We start from the raw sequence: 12703 nt of genomic DNA on the forward strand, positions 1-12703 counted from the left end.
AAAGGAGAAGACTGAAGAGGAGAAGACTGAGAGGGGATATGATAACCATCTTCAAGTACTTGAAAGGCTGTCCTATAGAGGATGGTGCTGAGTTGTTTTCTGTTGCCCCAGAGGGTTGGACCAGAACCAATGGGTTGAAATTAAATCAAAAGAGTTTTCATCTAGACATTAGGAAGAATTTTCTAACAGTTAGAGCGGTTCCTCAGTGGAACAGGCTTCCTCGGGAGGTGGTAAGCTCTTTTTCCCTGGAAGGTTTTAAGCAGAGCCAGATGGCCATCTGTCAGCAATACTGATTGTATGACCTTAGGCAGATCATGAGAGGGAGGGCATCTTAGCCATCTTCTGGGCACGGAAAAGGGGTCACTGGGGGTGTGGGGGGAGAGGTAGTTGTGAATTTCCTGCGTTGTGTAGGGGATTGGACTAGATGACCCTGGTGGTCCCTTTCAACTGTGATTCTATGTTATATATATATATATATATATATATATATATATATATATATATATATATATATATATATATATATATATATATATATATATATATATATATATATAATTAAATATTTATATTATAATCCACCTTGAGCCTCAGCGAGAAAGGCAGCCTCTAAATGAAGTTCATAAAATTAAAAATGAGTAAAATGAAACAGCGGTGAAGCAAGCGGAGTCTCCACAGCATTGAAGGACCCACTCAGCTCAGACTAGGCTTGCCAACCTCCAGGTACTAGCAACAAGTAGACACTTTTGTGTACTCAGTAATTCTTCCAAATTCACACAGAAACAATAGGTTCAAGCAATCTCAATATATTACAATAGTGATCATAACAAAATCCAACTACTGGTTTCCTGATATAGTTTCACCAATATATATATATATGGTATTTGTATAATATTTCTTTCTTTATATTTTCTCATCAGATGTCAGACAGGCAATTGGAGTCTATGGCATTAAAGTCGCTCCCCTCCCCAAACCTTGCTCTTCTCAGGCTTTGCCCCAAACACCTCCTCCCAGTGGTGAAGAGGGACCTGGCAACCCTAATTCAGACCCAGGCTATGGCAATGACAACATCTGAATTTCAGAATGGTGTGGCACTGAGCAAAATAGTACCCTCTGGTACAGTTGCTGATTAAGAAACAATTAGTGATTTCCTCCCCCCTCTTGGCCACACACCTTAACATGGTGTGTGCATCAAGTGAAGCTGAGAGCAATACCATAATGAGTTTAGACTTCCTCAAGAGGCTAAACTCCTAGCAGAATCACTCAAGGCAGAACGGTCACAGCTGAGAGACCAGACCAAGATGTGTCCACCCCTTCAGAAATCAGCGGACACATCAGCGGAAGAGACAGACAGGTCCACCCAGTAGTTTAATCAACTTGATTCCATCTGCAGGAGACAATTTTAATTAAGTGGATTTTTGAGTTAAGGGCAGACTTGCTTAGTTTCAGAAGTTGTTTCGATTCTGATGGGTTTCTGCAGGAAGGAAGGGAAATTAAATTTTTAGAAATGGTCATTCCTATAGACAGGCACGCAAGTCCAATAGTTGGGGTTTTCCCGCACATGTTATTTCGTCACTTGTATGTCTGTTTTGTGTCAGGATGGGGATTGCTTTTCTGCATGTGTTTTGCTCCCTCTAGTGGTAGCTTCAATATTTCATCGCTGTATCACCAGCTTATTTCCGAGCACTTTGAAGGGCAGGAAAATAACTAGAGATGCAGCTATGAGATATCAAAACAACCACTAGAGGGAGCAAAACACATGCAGAAAGAAAAAAACTCAACACAGTACAGGCACACAAATGATGACAATAAGATGTGTGGATAACCCCTTGGTAAGAACTTTGAAAAGTAAACACTAAAGAGGAACAGCTAGATTTGAGACCAACAAAATTTTGGGGGTATAGGCTTTTTGAGAGTCAAAGCTCCCTTCGTCAGATACCACTAAAGAACTAAGCATTCTGGCTGTGCAGTGGGAGAGCTGAGCTAAATTGGAATTAGGAGCAGGCATGAATGAGCACCATAGCCAGGCAGAGAGAGCAGCACAGAATGAAGTGACCAGTGCATGATGATGGTGATGTCCTTATCCACATGTTGAACACTTTCTCACTGAGAGGTTCTCCCTTTGTCTAACAGGTCTTAGGGGAAAGGACAGGGAGGGACCCTTTCTTATATGGCACAGCCCAGCAACAGATCTCACCAGCAGCTTCCACTGACTTCTTTTAGCTCTTAGAATTCCCCTTCCCCCATTTGTTTGCTTTCACTCAGTGCCATTTTGATGGGCCTCAAGCTGTTTTGGCCCCCACATTTTTTCTTCTCTGAATTAGGAGGTGCAAACGCAATGGATCCTTGCCACACCTTGTCAGAGGAGGACGTTTTGCATGGGTTAGCATCACAGGGACAGCAGTTTTGGATTGCTGCCAGTGGCCCTCTTCCCAGCCTTGTTCCTTCTCACCTGATCTTCTTACCTGCCCAAACAGCCTCGGGTTCTTCCACCCTCCTTGGAAACCAACCACAAAACACTATACCACACATTTATTCCTTGACATGGGACTCCAAGCACCACATTCCAACAGATGCCTGAAACCTCTGCTGGATTTAGCTAGGTCACATCCTAGCGGCTCGTATATTTTGTGGATTCCTGCATGGCTGGTCAGGGAGAGCTCGTTTTCACTTGCCCTCTCGCTTTTGACTAGAAGAGTAAAGCAGGCACGGTGCCTCCTCTAAAACTCTGTCCCCCAGAGCTGCCTTTGCAAATATTATTCATAACCAATGGTGAATTATTTTAATGTAAATAAGGGCATTCGTAAAATCCAAAGGATTGGTGATGAATGTAACCATTCAGCAAAGTGGAATAATTAAATAGGACAAAAAAATTAAAAAATGCAAGGACCACAAGCAAAGCCAAATCTGTCCAGCTTTCACTCAATCCGACTTGAATGTCCACCTTTGCTCAAGCACTAATTCTTCTCTAATTTCTAATACAGTTTCACATTCAGATATTTCCTACCTTGCTCCAAGAGAATGTAAAATGAAATGAGCTGTATGAACACCCATCTTTGTATTGCTTTATTCCAAAATGGGCCAACAACAGATGACTTCTGGTTTAAAATGGTAATCTGAATAGGGACTGTGTAGTTCGAATGTGGGACCAGGATCTGAGAGACAGGGGTTCTCACTGAATGATTTGTGGAAGCTTGCTGTTGGAGCTTGGACTTTTCCTCAGCCTCAGTTAGCTCACAGGTTGTTGTTGTGAAGAAAAAAATGGAGCATGATTGCCACTCAGAGCTCATTGGCAAAAGGACATACTAAATCTATGGTACAGAAGCACACATGGTGCCCAATGGTAGAGAAGCACACATGGGCCAGACTGTAGCCTCAAGTCACACACGTTTTCTGCTTCGAGTCCCAGAGTCCCCGATAGTCACAGAAATCAAACGGGGAAGTCGCTGGCAAAAACACATCCGGAGATTTGGAACTGGATACAGGACTAACGCCCCCACAAATACCTGCATGGGAGGCAAAGTAGATTCTGGAGGGAGCCATCGCTGTTACAAATATTAAGCCTGCCAACTGGAATAACTCTTTGTGGCTTTAATCCTAAATATATGTTCTCAGTAAATTACTCTGATGTCAGTAAGATTTTCTTTTAGGTAAGGACGGCTGCAATCCTAAATACACTTCTCTGGGAGTAAGATCATTGAATGACTTCTGAGCACACCTTGGGATTACTCCCTGTATTTAGGATTGCAGCATTAATAAAAGTTCTAATTTACGAGTATATATTTTATATAGCTGAAATATTTTCATGCTGCTAAAAGACTTGGACATTTTTATCCATTCTAGTGGATAGCAATTGACCAAATTATTTGTTTATAGATTGCCTTTGCACCTAGAAATGACATCAGGTACAACTAAAACTGTAAAATTAACAAACCACTAAAATGGAAATTCAAAAAGCAGCAATAGAGAACATTCCAGCAATATATGAGCTTGTCACATTCATTACATAAAAAGCAGCCATGTTTAAGTCAAAGTATGTAAATCAATGGTTCTTGTAGGTTATCCGGGCTGTGTAACCGTGGTCTTGGAATTTTCTTTCCTGACGTTTCGCCAGCAACTGTGGCAGGCATCTTCAGAGTAGTAACACTGAAGGACAGTGTCTCTTCAGTGTTACTACTCTGAAGATGCCTGCCACAGTTGCTGGCGAAACGTCAGGAAAGAAAATTCCAAGACCACGGTTACACAGCCCGGATAACCTACAAGAACCAATGAACTCTGACCGTGAAAGCCTTCGACAATATGTAAATCAATTTCCCCCCACTTTTGTTTCAAAAACTGCATTTGCTTCCATTTCACACATTAGCCCTTTGCAGATTTCCATTGGTGTTCCATTCACACAAAAGGGAGCCCACCAGCCATTGCATATCAGGAGCTCACAGGACCCCAAGATGTACCTGAAACATTTGTATAGGGCAATGTGTGGTTTTTCCATGAAGTACAGCTTCCATTCAAATGAACGAGAACCCTGGAAGATCAGCATTCTAGTTCATGTGAATGGAAGGCGTGTGTGTGTGTGTGTGTGTGTGTGTGTGTGTGTGTGTGTAAAGTGCCGTCAAGTCGCAGCCGACTTATGGCGACCCCTTTTGGGGTTTTCATGGCAAGAGACTAACAGAGGTGGTTTGAATGGAAGGCATATCTGCATGGAAAATCCATACATTGCCCAATTTGCACTTTACATGATTGTGTGAATCTTCTGAAACATAGCTAGCGGGATCTGCCCAGAACAGCAACACAGTGACTTGCAGAGGACTATTATTTCATACGTTTGTTTTTGTTTCAGGAATCTCAAGATGAGGATAATTTGGGCTTCATTTGAGAAGATCATCTGCTTTTCTTTGCTACTAAAATCTGTTAATTGGAGGCAAGTCATGCATTCAAGCTGTTTTATCTGGACAGATTTAGATGTGGTGATGCTGACCAGCCCCTTGCAGTTGTGAAGCTGATTACCTGCCATTTGGACCCACATCCCACGTGACTTGTGGGAATAAAGGGAGGGATCCAGGACATCACAGATACACATATGGCAAGGACTTTCCCAAAACTTCTGAAAGGGGCAGTGATATGATCTTTGTTTTTATAAAAATCCTGTTTGGAATGAAAGCCTTGACCACTTATCTACTTTGCTTTTTTAAGTCAGTGATTTAGATGCTGTGAACGAGTTTCATTATGCCCTGGTCTCTGCTGCGAAGTATGTGTCCCCTTGTGCTAGCGCTTCTCTTTGTGCAAGATCAATGGTTTTCTACGAGTCTTGTGCAAATGGAAGCATATGCACAAGAGGAAACGCACTCCGCAGAAGAAGACTGTCTAGCATACGGTTCCACAACATGTTGCCCGTGGGCACCATGGTTAGGGTTGCCAGCTCTGGGTTGGGAAATACCTGGAGATTTTGGGGGCAGAGCCTGAGCAGGGGAGGGTTTGGAGAGGGGAGGGACTTCAATGCCATAGAGTCCAATTATCAAAGGAGCCATTTTCTCCAGGCGAACTGATCTCTATCGGCTGGGGATCAGTTGTAATAGTAGGAGATCTTCTGCCACCACCTGGAAGTTGCAAACAAATAACAGCACTATGGCCAATAAATGTCTTGAAGACCAAGGTGTATATTCTAAAAAGAATAATTATACTATTGCAATAATATGATAAACATAATACCATAACAAACAACCCACAAGAATATAGGAAAAATGCCTATGTAGCTCTATGACTATGCCAGCTATATAGCTATGCAATAGAAATAACAACATATGTTATGTCCACCAGAGGGCTAATAGGTCTGAAGTATCTATTCCCAGAGAATTTGGAAATGTCGTACTTGGGTCTATTCTGGAACATCAGCACAGACTCACTTGCGACTGAAGAAAGGACTGTGAAACAGGACATACCGGATTCCCTTCTCACTTGATGAATGGTTGCTGACATCATTTCTACTTGTAACCTAACTACCATGCCTGGGTCTGTTTGATTAATGGTTGCAGACAGTGTTCGTACTTGTGACCTACAACTGGATCTGGACACAGAATATAAGTGATACTTCAGACCTATTAGTGACAAACACAAACACCATAATCATAAATCCATATAAAATACACTTAAAGCATAATATAGATTGGATGGATACAATAAAATTCCATATAAACTAAGATATTATAAAATATACTAATTAAAAGCAGTTTTAATCTTAAGCACTTCTGCGAGATATTGGGCCACCGTCTTAGTTATTTCAGGGATCGAATCGTTCAAAAGAATGGCATTTAAGATCATTATTCAAAAATCTTTTGGTAGCTAATAAAGTAGCAATCTTTCCCGCAGAGACCTATTAGTCATCTGGTGGACATAACATATGTTGTTATTTCTATTGCATAGCTAGATAGCTGGCATAGTCATAGAGCTACATAGGCATTTTTCGTATATTCTTGTGGGTTGTTTGTTATGGTATTATGTTTGTCATGTTATTGTGGTAGTATAATTATTCTCTTTAGAATATACACGTTGGTCTTCAAGATGTTTATTGGCTATAGTGCTGTTATTTGTTTGCAACTACTTTGCTCAGCATGAGTTCATTAATTTGCTAACCACCTGTAAGTTGGCAACCATAACCATGGTGCCTGCCAGTACTTTTCCTGGCACCCACCAAGCTTTACAGAAAGCGAGTGGTGCTGTTGCGCGGAAGCACTTCTTATTGGCTTCTGTGACAAATCAGCAGATGCTGAGAGTCAGAGGAGATTCGAAGCTTGGTAACTGGTGTGAGAAGAAGCTGTGAACAACTCTGTGAACCTCAGGGTTCGGTGTAACCAAAGCTAGTGGAACACACAACCTGTGGAGTGAGGGTTGAGATTGGGTGGAATAGGGCCCTTTCTCAGGTCACCGAGGGGAATTCGTCTCTGGGACAGAGCTATTCCGATGGCAGGGTGGTGGGGAGGATTACTGCCACTGGGGTGGGGTAGTTCAGTGAGAACTGGAAAAGGGATTTTGGTAAATCCCCATAGGTCTGCTGTTCTCTGGGAATAGAGATTGAAAGTCTCTTCATTCCTGATAGCTAGGCTGGGGACAGAGTCTGTGAAACTGAATCTGTGTGAGTTCTGAGGAACAGAGCTAAGCTTGTAACCTAAGAACTGAAGAAACTTAACTTGAGAAACGTCTAAGCTAAAGACATCTTGTGTAACATGTAAGCTAAATATAAACTAAGCTCTCTCTCTCTCTGAAGTGAATCTTGTGTATATATATATATATATATATATATATATATATATATATATATATACACACACACACACAATATATATATATATATATATATATTTATATATATTTATCTCTGAGGTAAAATCTGGTGGGGACTGGGGGAGAAAAATAATCTCCACATAATACCCTCTGGCAAACTAACAAGACGTAAGGCGATCCCTCTCTCTCTCCCTCAGCACCAAATACGGATTACTGGGAGCTGGGAGATAACAGGAAGGAGTGGGGGTCATCATTGCTTCCTTCATTCCAGTGGCTGCAATAGCAGCCACAACCAGTGAAGGATCAGGAGGAGGGTTTTTTCCTTAGTCAGTGTGTGGTTCCACCACTCCCGCTTCAGGCTTTCCTTCTTTTTAACAGTAAACAGTAAACAGTACCTTTATTGGCATTAAACTTTCCTTCTTTTTATCCCCCCTTCTCTTTCTTCTGTCTTTTCATGTATTCAGCAAGATGGGCGTGCAAGTTCTTTTGCAAAGCAATGAGGGAGATGTTGCATTTGGCTCCACCTCCTGCAGCAACCATTTTGCATGCAGCAGTGCTTCCTGCCACACTCATTTTTGGGGATGGTACTCAACACCCCTGATAAAAATTCCAAAGGTGTCCACAAGCTCAAAAAGATTGGGGGCCCGTGTGTTCTGGATTCGTGTTTAGCCAGCATCCAGAAAATGCGGGGGGAATGCGTGGAAACACATGGAGAGAGCGAGGCAACCTCTGACAGTCAGAAAATGCAAGGATAATCAAAGCAAAGCCCCAACGGAGGCAGGGTGACCACGAGGCAACAGCCATGCATAAATGGCCTATATGTAACATGTACATCCACCTGTGCAATCATAATTCTGGCTCTTTGTCTTCATGTCCCATGTCTGTGATGTCATATGGCTTCCTGTCACATATTTGTGGTGCAGTGATTCCCATGCGGGATGAGTTCCAGATCTAGAAAGTTTGAAACCACTGTGTATGTGTAAATATGCAAAGATCATCGTCACACTAAGCCTGAAGAAACGTGCTGCAGATCTAAGGACTCCTTATTGCTTGATAGCATCAACTTTGTTCTGGAGCTCTAGGTGGAGTTCTAGCCCAATCTCATCAGAGCATGATAGCTAAACAGGGTTGACCACAGTCAGTACTTGGATGGGAGAGGAAGGCAATGGCAAACCACCTCTGCTCATCTCTTCCTTTGAAAACTGAGAACCCCATGAAGTGAAACTTCATGGGATTGCCATGAGTCAGCTGTCATTTGACAACAAACATAAGTGGAGTGGGAAAGACAGTTTGCATCATCAAACACACTAATGCCTGGAAGATGACTTGATTCCTAAGAATACAAAACTCATCCATCCTTTATGTGGGCATCAGGCAGTTTTCCTTTGCTGATATGCAGTGCTGCTACAACCAAGGTATTCCATGAACGGGGAGAAGCAGTTCTGGGAACAGCTGTAGAAAATGGAAGTTTAGGGTAAACAGCATTTTGAAAACAATTGTACAGGCTATATGGTGTTAAGTAAAGATTGGTCACTACCATCATTGCAGCCTGTCTGCGATCATTGTGGAAAAGAACACTGTGAGATGCGGCAATGCAATAAAACTTATCATTCTTATAATATTGTGTGTCTCTCCTTTTGTGAGACTGAGCCCCAAACCTAATCTGTTCTTGATAAGTCAAATCTCTCTCTCTCCTTTATTTTGAAAATTTGTTTTTATTTCAAAAATTGCAAACAGATCTGCTCAGCATCTTCTGCTCAGCTCCCCAGTAATTTTACTAGTTCAAGATGAAGCCATTTCTCCATTTTCTTGGTCAGCAAATATATTCTAAGTGAAAACATAGTAATGTAACTTTAATCAAGACCAGAGCTAAAGATTGCCAAACAACAAATATTTGATAGCAGATAATATAAACAGAGAGCTGCTCAAAGGGACATCCTACTTTAAATTTATTTTTGTTCCAATCTCAGCTGTTTCATGAACTCTTTTAACGTTTTCATTGTTTTCCCATGTCTTTCCTAATGACATCTATAGGAATTTCCACATTAAGCTTAGAGGAATTGTCTAGCCAACTGAACTGTTCACTGAGATATTTTCCTGTTTCTGTACTTCATTGTGGCAAATAGTGCATTTCCTCAGCAACCATAACAGCAAGAGCCACATGCTGAATGGTTTGGAAGGACCATTGACTGGTTTTGATTCACGGTATTAGTAGACCACCAGATGGGGGTGGGGTGGATGTATTTTTAGTAGACCGCCACATGCTGAATGGTTTGGAAGGACCATTGATTGGTTTTGATTCATTGTATTTTTTTCACTAGAACACCAGATGGGGGTGAAGTGGCTGTACTGAGGGATGCTACAGGCAAACAGGGCAAAAATCAGGCAAATATGGAAGATTCAGTTAAAACAAGGCCAAAGAAACAGAAGACTGAGGTCCAAACTGGATGCAATGATGTGAGATCAATGATAAGATCTCAAGCTGCTTTGCCTTGAGCTTAAATGTGCTGTTTTCCTGATTGAAATATCCCCTTTCCCCAATTATTATTTGTCCTTTGGGGGAAACGTAATTATTTAGCACCCATGGGTGCTGAGAGCACCATAGGTATCCAGACCAAGATTCTCTCCGAGGACTTCTTACACCAACCAGGTTCAACCCAAACATCATATGAAAATAATCCCAATGCCTTGCCCAGCTCCCTTGTCCCCAGGGTGACTAGAACTCCTGGAATTTTGTCCTCCTAGACCCTCTCCTCTTGGTGGCACTACACAGGAAAAGATCTAGCATGGTTTGGAGGTCATAGTGTCAGACTAAGATCTGGGAGACTCAGGTTCAAATCCCACTCGGCCATGGAAGCTTGCCGGTGACCTTGGGCCAGCCACATGCTTTCAGCCTAACCTACCTCACGAGATTGTTGTGAGGCTAAAATGGAGGAGAGGATGTAAGCCGCTTTGGGTTCCCATTGGGAAGAAAGGTGGGGTATAAATGAAGGACAATAAATAAACGTGGGGCCGACTGTCTCCCATGCACCAGCAGCCTTCCTTAAAAGCTATGTTTGGTAGACCTCTTGCTACTTCTAAACACTGATAGGCTGTAGTTGTGCTCTTAGCCGATGGCACATTTCTGGGCTGAATCTAAGTGAACATCCTAATATGTGAACTTCCAGGCCTTTGTGCTCTGTATGTTTCTGCTGTGGGAGTAGAGACAACTCACCCTATTATGGGGCATAATCATTGTAATCCCAATCATGGTGTGATGGATGAAAGGTTAATCTTCAGCAGAAGCTGAGAGACAAGGAGTGAGCAAAGCCCAAGAGGCTCACTCTCTGAGTTCTGAGGAAAAGAAAGAATTGGAAGATTGGTAACCTGCATGTGAAGAAGCCATGACTGACTCTGAGCACCTGAGGGTTCAGTTTGGCCTAAGCTAGTGAAACGCACAACCTGTGGAGTGACAGGATTGAGATTGGGAGGAAAAGGGCCCTTTCTCAGATCACAAAGAGGGATTAGTTTCTGGGATGGAGCTATTCCAGATACAGGGTAGTGTGGGGATTATTGCCACTGGTGTGGGACAGTTCAGTAGTGAGAATGAGAAGAGAGATTTTGGGTAAATCTCCATACTTCTGCATTTTTCTAGGGAATAGAGATTGAAAGGTCTCTCCCTTCCCTGGTAGCTAAGTGGCAGAGTCTGTAAAACAACACCTATAGGAGTTCTGAGGAACAGAACTAAGTTTGTGAAAAAATACACTGATGGAATGTAACTTGTGTAACATCGAAGCCAAATACGAACTAAGCTTTCTCTGAAGTGAATCTTGTAAATATATATATCTGGCTTTGTGCTTTCCCTCCAATACAGTTTTCCCTCAAAATCCATATTTTAAATACTGGTTCTTTGTTAAGAAGTCTCTGGTGTTTCATTTCTAGTCTGAGGTAAACTAAGGTAAAGGGGACTAAGGAGGAGAAAAATCTCTACATAACACATTCTGGCAAACAGCAAGTAAGCGATCCCTCTCTCTCTCCCTCAGCACTAAACCTGATTATTGGGAGATAGTAGGAAGGAGGGGGTCATCATACATGGCTCTGCCCCAGATGTACTGGCTTTTTCTTCAGATCATTTGTGCCCTTGATGCCATCATATATAAGAGATACAATTTTTATTAACAAACTAGAGAGTACATCTAATCTAAATATAGACATTATTTTGGTTACACTAGATATTGGATCACTTGACACTACACTACACTTGACATTACACGGAAATAAGCATTATATAAGAAACTTTCAATAAGAGAGATAATAGGAATCCCTTACTCATTTTTGTTATCTCTAGCTGAAAAAGTGCTTACAAATACTTTCTTCTCATTGAATGACATATTATGTTTGCAGATTAAAGATACTGCAAGGGATCCTCAGCAGCCCCTGAAATTGCCAATTTATTTATGGGCAATTGTTAAAATAAATTTATTTACTGTGCCAACAATCTTTTCCATAGTTGTATCGTTAAATGATGGCAATACTTAATGATGTATTTTTATTGCGGAAAGGTGATCATAGACGTTTCCTAGAATTTAATAACTGGCAGAATATACATGACAAAATATTAAATTTGACTTCCATGCGGATGATGAAATTATTTTTATAGATGCCATAGTAGTAAGAAAACATATATTCAATATGAATATTTATTTTAAAAAAACAGGGGAAAAAACTCCCTTCTGAGATATCATGGTCAACACCCCAAACATATGAGGAATATACCGTTCAGTCAATTTTTACGACTCAGAAGAAATTGCTCAAAATGTTTATGACTTTGAAATGGAAGCTTCCATTCTTAATCACAGTTTAGCTAGTGGTAGCTATCCAAATCACATATTACAATCTGCTTATTTAAAAGCCTTGGGCATAAAAAAAGGAAAAAAATATATTCATGAACAAGGGGGAAATTGAATGTGACAGGATTAGATGTCATGATCTTCCTTATAATAATGTGTGGGTCTAAAGAGAATTTCCCCTTATGTGATAAGAGACTCATGGTTGCTTTAGAATAACTAAGAATTGGAGGGAATATCTAGTTCACAGTAACACTCACAAATGTGCTATTCATCTAAGAGTTTTACCAGGCACTAATCCTCCCCTGGGACATTTTGTCTGTGGAAACTGTAATAGTTGTAAGTTAACATGCAATATGAGATATTTCATCAATGCTTTAGCTGAGAACAAATATATACGAAAGAATTTTACAACATGTAATTCTGCACAGGTTATACATATCATCCAATGACCCTGTATGTGGGAAAAACAATAAGAAACTTAAGAACATGCATAGCAGAACATGAAATAATATTAAATTGAAAAGAACAAGTGCCATATTGGCTAAACACTTTATTAAAAGCAATCATGATCCCTCTATGTTTTTTGGGTGGTGCAA

The sequence above is a fragment of the Euleptes europaea genome, chromosome 17, assembly GCF_029931775.1.
Source record: "Euleptes europaea isolate rEulEur1 chromosome 17, rEulEur1.hap1, whole genome shotgun sequence".
NCBI lineage: Eukaryota > Metazoa > Chordata > Lepidosauria > Squamata > Sphaerodactylidae > Euleptes > Euleptes europaea.